Genomic DNA, 6,717 nt, shown 5'->3' with positions numbered 1-6,717 from the left:
TGGCACAAATTTAATGTTTGCAAAGGCAGCTTAAATCCCTTTACACAAAGGGAGGAATTAAGTGAAGCTCAGCAAGGCATGCTGCCTTGCTGAATGGTTCCTATTAAGTTGTCTTTGTTCTTTTAGCTTGCATGATCCTTGTAGGTGTAGAAGTATACATTGGGCTTGACACTGTATAAGTCAGGGCTCTGAAACTGCCAGTTTCTTGCATTTTTCAGTCTGACATGTTCAATTTCTGTGAAACATGCTAACATGGATCAATGGAAACCTCTGTGGGCTGAGATCCCCACAGGAAAATTCTCCCTGTAGAGAAAGCACTCACACTCATATAAACCTGGCAGATGTGGCATCATCTCCTACGCTTCCTTAAAGGATATGCAGGAGGGACTCAGCCACAGCAAGGCTCCTCACACTTGACTCTTGAAGGATAAAATTTCCTGAGAATCTCGGAGGTGGAAGGAAGAGACATCTTCTGCAGACCTAGACCAGTGTGTTTTGGTGCTGCATGGCTGAAATATAATTTTTTGAATTGGTCCCCTTTTCTGCTGAATCCATATGGAACACAGCACACACAATAGAGATTTAGGGGATTTTAAAGCACTCTTTCATAAACCTAGGAATCACAGACAGGTACCATGAAGCAGTATCTAAAACACCAGTTATAGAACCCAGTGAAAAAGAGAGCAAGTGTCACTTGGTCACAATGACAGGATGCACAATAACTTTTTTCTTCTGGTAGATGAAGTAAGGTAAGTAAAACTAATGTCACCCCCCAACTTGCTCCTGCTGAAAGCTGGCATGAGTCTGTACTGCCTGTAAATGTCAAAATTTTCTAGTCAAGCTAGCTACCAATTTCATACAGTTAATTGAATGTTTACAAAACAAAGGATCCTTCTGTAAAAGGCTCGGTAATTCAAGAGTGCCTCTGCAGTCTGTTATTAAAAAATGTACCATGAAATAAACTAAGGGCTTTAAGCTGACATTTAAAAAAAACTATAATAGGTGCCATAAAAGATGTGCTAAAACCTCTTTAAAACTACAAAGAAACTGTAACATGACTGCCTGAAACAAAATAGGAGAGAAGAATTAATCCACCCCATATCCATCCGCTAAATAAGGCAAGGCCTTATTTAGTTTGCTTTAACAAAATCTGTAAAGCCTATTGCTCTGCTCTTCTAATGATGTAGGCTAAGACACAGGAGATAAGAAAAGCCAAGACACTGAAAGCTGTTGTAAAACTAGGTCACTGTTAAATTAAACATTTTATGAAAAATTGGACCTGCCTTGAACAACTCTGAAAACCTCTTTGCTTTTTTCATGCTCTCTGCCAGAGTGAGACACTTACTCCTCTTTATTGCCTTCATGAGAAAAAGCACCACTTTAGTGACGTCTCAGCACCCACCTCAAGCCAGCAACTCCATTTTTTCTTGTAATTAACAGCTATTGAATATTTATGAAGTGAGTGCTACGGGGTAACACTTACTCATTCGATCAACAATGCTGTTGGTTTGCCAACTGAAAGGAAAACACTGGTCCTACCTCAGAGCACTGCAACCACTGCAGCTGCAGCAGCTTCTGCTTTTCTGAGCTTTTTAAGCACCGGGAGAGGAGGATGCTACTGGCAGAAAGTTAGCGATATCTATTCCTCCTTTTTTCAGAGGATCACAGGGGATCATGCTGTGCTGTGACTCTTTGCCATGTAAAGAAGCTGTTGGAATACCCTGGAGACTCTGTCTGTTGAGCTGTGAGTAAGAGTTAGCACAAGCCCTGTGAGCATGTGTGACTCTCATGTCAGCCACTATATGCAGGGGTTCAAAGTTGTACATTTTGAAGCTGATGAAAGGACCTCCTCACAGCAACGAGGATAATACAGCTTTGGGAGAGCTTAACTAGGCATGGGGGAAGTTTTCTACTGCTGCAGTCTTTAATAGAAAATACAATAGTTTTATAAACTATGTGGTTTTGTCGTTGAGATTCAGTCTCTGGGATAAAGAAAAGCTCACCAAATATTTTCAATAGGAAATGTTAGTGAAAATGAATATCTAGCTCGGGTTCTTTAGTTTTAATGATGTATCATTAAAGACAGGTGATGTTCCATATGTGGTGTGGACCATGGTGGTCTCTTCTGGCTTTTAGATCTCCTTATATAATACAGATGAAAGGGAAGAATAAAACTGCCCTCCTGCCCAGAAAAATGCATGGCTGTCCCGCCCCATGCATTCTTCTCCAGTGCTTACTGAGCATAGCAGTGTTTCAGATGAGAGGTCCTTTTCTGCAAACATTGTTGTATGTGTGTAGTTCTACATCAACTTGAGATGTCCCACTGATCCAAACGGAACTGTTTCTGCATCTCTAATCATACTCATCAAACTGCTGGACTCTCCCGCTGGGAAAGAGGCTAAACTGAGAAATGATTGCTGTGATGAACCAAGTCTGACTACATTGTTTTCAGCATGAGGATCAATGCAAATACAAAGCTGGTTTGGTTTTATCAGGTTTTAATTATGTATCATTTATTTTAGTAGTTAATGCATGAAAGTAAAAAATGTTGCTATGCCATTTTTCTTCATATCATTTATTACTTCAAGGGACCAAAGAATCATTGTTACTTGAGAGAAGCCGCTAGGCAAAGATTCATTTAATCATAGTATAAAATGGAGAAATAGGGCATGGAATATTATCCAAACCTGAAATACCATTTAAATTGTATTTGTTTATCATTTGCTTTTCCTTTTGTATGAACCTTTTGGTTACCATTTCTTCTGCTGAGCATGATTAAAATAAGCATGGAGGTCACTTTTGCTTTAATGTTTCCATTCAGCTTCCTTTCTCAACATCATGTGCTGCTGTAGTATGGTAATACTCAGGCTGTATATACTTCCAGAAACCATATTGGTAATTTCATAGAATCTTAATGTTAATAGACATGTGAAATACTTTCTATCTATCTTGTACTTTGAAAACTGTATTTCTATAGAACTTGCATTTTAATCTGAGTTAACCTGATATATTCAAGCACTTAGATTTGTTGGGTACTGCATGCACACTCCTTTGAGGGGGCTGTGAGAACAAACACTGTGTAGAGTAGTCCTGAAACAGTTTTTCCTGAGCAGACGTGATATAAGACACTGAAATATTTCATCGTTGATATTACGTGTAGGCATATCCCAACATAACTCGATATAACTATAAAGTGCTTTGCTGAGAAAATCTCTAAAAAAGAAATCTTTATTTCTTAGGCTGCCATTCTCTCTGCCCTTTGCCAGACAATGTTGTGTGGCAAATAATATATAACATGCTTGGGTTGATCCAAGGGCAATGAAAATTAGTTTAAATTCAAGCTTGATGTAAAGGGAAATGTTTTTTAGATTAATTTTATTTCAAAAAAGTATCCCAACCATATGCTGTGATGTTTGAGAGGTGCATTCTCTCTGAACAAAGCAATCAGGGAAGGTCCACCAAGATCAAAACATTTTAACCTGCCACAGAAGTTTTTAAATGCTCATAGCTGAAATCTGGACCAAATCAATTGAATCAACATCCTGCAATTTTGAGATGCAATTTTGAGTGTGACAGAGAACTAAATGTACAGTTGGTGTTGATGAAGGACATTTTAAAGAAGCATGTACAAAGTCTGCAAGCTAGAAACTGGCATTTGCAAGACTAAGGAAGGAGTAGCCAGTAGAGATAAAGATGGACATATGGATCCAATAAAAATGGAAATGATGCACAGTTGAACCAGAAATATTTTTTCTTATTCATTTAATATTTGAACTGCTGCAGCAGTTTGGTGTACCAGACATCACCAGAAATTGTGCTGGGCAGGCTATGGCCATAAAATAACAGGACATCCCTGCACATGATAGCTTCTGGTGTCTGTCAGCAGGCTTATGAAATATAAACCTGGTTTTGATAAGATCCAGGATGTTAGGAAATGGAGGGAACAGAGAGACACCACATAAGGGCTTTTAAGGCAAGCTGCACAGGTGGGTAAAGGAGCCTTTCCTCTGTGCAGCTGACTGCCTCATTGTGAAGAGTTTCAACAACAATAATGAGTCTGATGCATGGGAACCAAACCTTTGAAATCCACAAATTTTGGCACAGAGATGGGCGTGGCTGCCTCCTATCTATGGTCTGCCCTAGTGCATCCCAGCAGAGGCATCTCAGACCTGAGAGTCAGTTTGGGGCAAGGTGGGCTTAACTTGCCTTCTGGAGAAAAAGGAATAAAAATCTCATCCAATAGAGAAGTCGGTGGATAATACCCCTCAAGAGGTATGCAAGCTACTTTTCCCACGAAGTTAATGTGTGGAAACTCATCCTAGCCAACAGCAATGTCTTTTGCCCATGGGACGGGTCTGTGTAAAAGAGCTGGGTCTCCAAGCTCTTGTTGGAGTTGTGGTGCTTGTTAAAATGGATGATAGTGTGCAGAGCCCAGGTGTTAGGGAATCTTGGCTGTTGGAGGAACGTGACCACGAGATGAGGCTTTCCCGGTTTCAGATAGAGGACTTTTGCCAAACACTTTAATTGCGCGACTCAACACATAAACAAGATTGCAAGAGAGCTACAAGGCTTGCCTTCGGCTCCATGCCTTTCTTCGGGGCTGTGCCGGGTGCCCCAGCAGCGGCCGGGATGGCGGGACACGGGGGCTGAAGTTTCCCCGCGCCACCGCCGAAGGGCAGCCGGCTCGGCACCGGCAGAAAGCGGCGGCGGGGCCGGGCGGGGCGGCGCGCCCGGGCCGCCCGCAGCGGGCGCTGCCGCGGCGGGGCCGGGCCGGGGCCGGGGCCGTGGCTGGGGCCGGGGCTGGGGCTGGGGCTGGGGCCGCCCCGCCCGGCGAGGGCTCGGCGGAGGGTCGGGGGGCGGCAGCGAGGGGCCGGGCCGGGCCGGGCGGGGCGCGGTGTGCCCGCGGCGCTCTGGTCGCGGCAGATTCGCCCCGGCCGCCGTCCCCGCCGCAGCCTGAGGGGCGCTGAGGAGAACGGGAGGTTTTTGGAAGAGGCGCACGGAGGAGCCCCGGGCTGACCGCCGGCCCCGCCCGCAGGCTCACGCCATGCTGCGGGCGCTTCCCTCTCTCTGAGGAGAGGCGAAGGGGCGGCAGGGGACGGCGGCGGCGCGATTGCTAAGGTAATGGGAGGGGGCTGCTCTCCTCTCTCTCGCCGTCTTTTTCCTGCTTATCCGCATCTGTGTGGCGAGCGGTTGTCACTCGGCTGTGCCCTGGCAGCGGGATCCCGGTGCCGGTCCCGCCGCCGAGAGCGGAGCCCCGAGCCGCCGCGGTGCGAGTTGGCTGCCCGTCGGTAGCAGCGGACAGGCGCAAGGCGTGTGCTCGGCGGGTGTGCTACGTGTGTGTGCGCCTATGAGCTGCCCGGCCGGGGGAGGCCGTGCCCTGCCCGGGCCGTGCGGACCCCCGGGAGCACCGTGGCTGCGGTTCGCCCTCCCGCGGGGTCCCGAGGAAGGCGGCCCGGCCTGGGGTCCCGGCGCGGGAGCTGGCCGGGCGCTGTCCGGGCGGTGCGGGGTGCCCAGGCCCCGCGGGGAGCGGCTCAGGGGACGCGCTGTCCCGGCAGGTGTCAGGGCAGCGCACGGGGAGCCGGAGCTCGCTGGGGACGCGGCACAAGTTGTGGTGCCCAGAAACCGCAGGCCTTTTCGGGCAAGGACGAGGAGGAGCGAGCGCTGGGGTAGAGCTTGAAAGGGAGCTGGTGCCCTGTGGGAAAACTTGGAAACTGTTTCGCTTCGGTAGCGTATTGCAATAATACATTTCCATCCGCCGACGAAGTGCGTTTGCATGAAGACAGATTGGTGTGTGAGAGTAAAGCTGCCAGGCACTCTCCTCCCAGAATCTTAATCTCTCCGGTGACACTGAAAGCATCTTCTTAGTCACTAGATGTGATGGCTTAAGTATAGAAGTGTATTGCAGGGGCAGTAAGAAGCTTCAAGTGTTTTTGGTGGGTTTTTTTTGGTTGTGGTTTTTTTTTTTGTTTTTTTTTTCCCCCGAGGAAGATGCTGGTTTTTGTATAAATTACGGCACACTGCCGCTTGTACGCTGCAGACACAACAGCAGCCAGGGCTGCCGCTCCGAGGAGCTGACTACGCCTGTGGCTCTGAGCTTGGCGTCCCGTCTGCCCCTCGTTGGGCGGCCTAGGTAAGTCGGGGCTTCCTTCAGCTGACCTGGAAGGGACTTGGCAGAACTGCATCCCAGATGGAGCCTGTGTGCTACATGATGCTTCCCTGAAATTAAAGATAGGCGTAATTTGCTCTTGATTGAATTTTATTTGCTGACTGCCAGTGCGTAGGGATTGGGAAGCAGGAAAATCTGTCTTTGATCAATAAAGTCATACTGTAAAACTCACTTTTGTGTTGGCATGTTGCAGCAGATATTGGTGGTTTCCCACCCTAAAAAAGACTACTTTTCTTCTGTGTTTTTGGAGGAAGTGCTTTGTGAGCTGTTAGTGTGGGATTTTTTTTTTAAATTTTTGAGTAGAAGTATATTTGATATAAGTTTCCTTTTTTTACTTTTATTTTTTTTTTTTTATAATTCCAGATTTATTCCAATCTTGCAGATCAGGAAAACTAGGAATTCTTTACTGTGGGGTTATGATCTATAATACTTCCTCACCAAATGATTTGGAACACTTTCAGTATACTTCCTTGCAAATCTGTTCTAAAAAGAGGTCAGATGTTGAATAGCAGTTATTGACTTGGGGGCATATTGTTACAAGCACAGAATAA

General features: G+C 46.4%; 1 protein-coding gene across 3 annotated transcripts in view; it reads left to right on the top strand.

Moving 5' to 3' along the window:
* The first annotated feature begins 4,851 nt into the window (after positions 1–4,851).
* The window catches only part of RGS6 (regulator of G protein signaling 6), a 259,407-nt gene continuing 257,541 nt past the window's right edge, over positions 4,852–6,717 (top strand). For 2 of the 3 annotated variants that reach the window (XM_086891929.1, XM_086891927.1), the window contains exon 1: positions 4,852–5,118. The gene's annotated coding sequence lies outside the window, so the exon portion shown is untranslated. Of the gene's footprint in view, positions 5,119–5,954; positions 6,131–6,717 lie in introns of those variants that run through there. The other variant, XM_086891928.1, reaches the window with a different exon arrangement.

Source organism: Cyanistes caeruleus, chromosome 6 (genome assembly GCF_971803275.1).
Source record: "Cyanistes caeruleus chromosome 6, bCyaCae1.hap1.1, whole genome shotgun sequence".
NCBI lineage: Eukaryota > Metazoa > Chordata > Aves > Passeriformes > Paridae > Cyanistes > Cyanistes caeruleus.
Note: the sequence above shows the minus strand (reverse complement) of the source record. Positions and strands in the feature narration are given on the sequence as shown.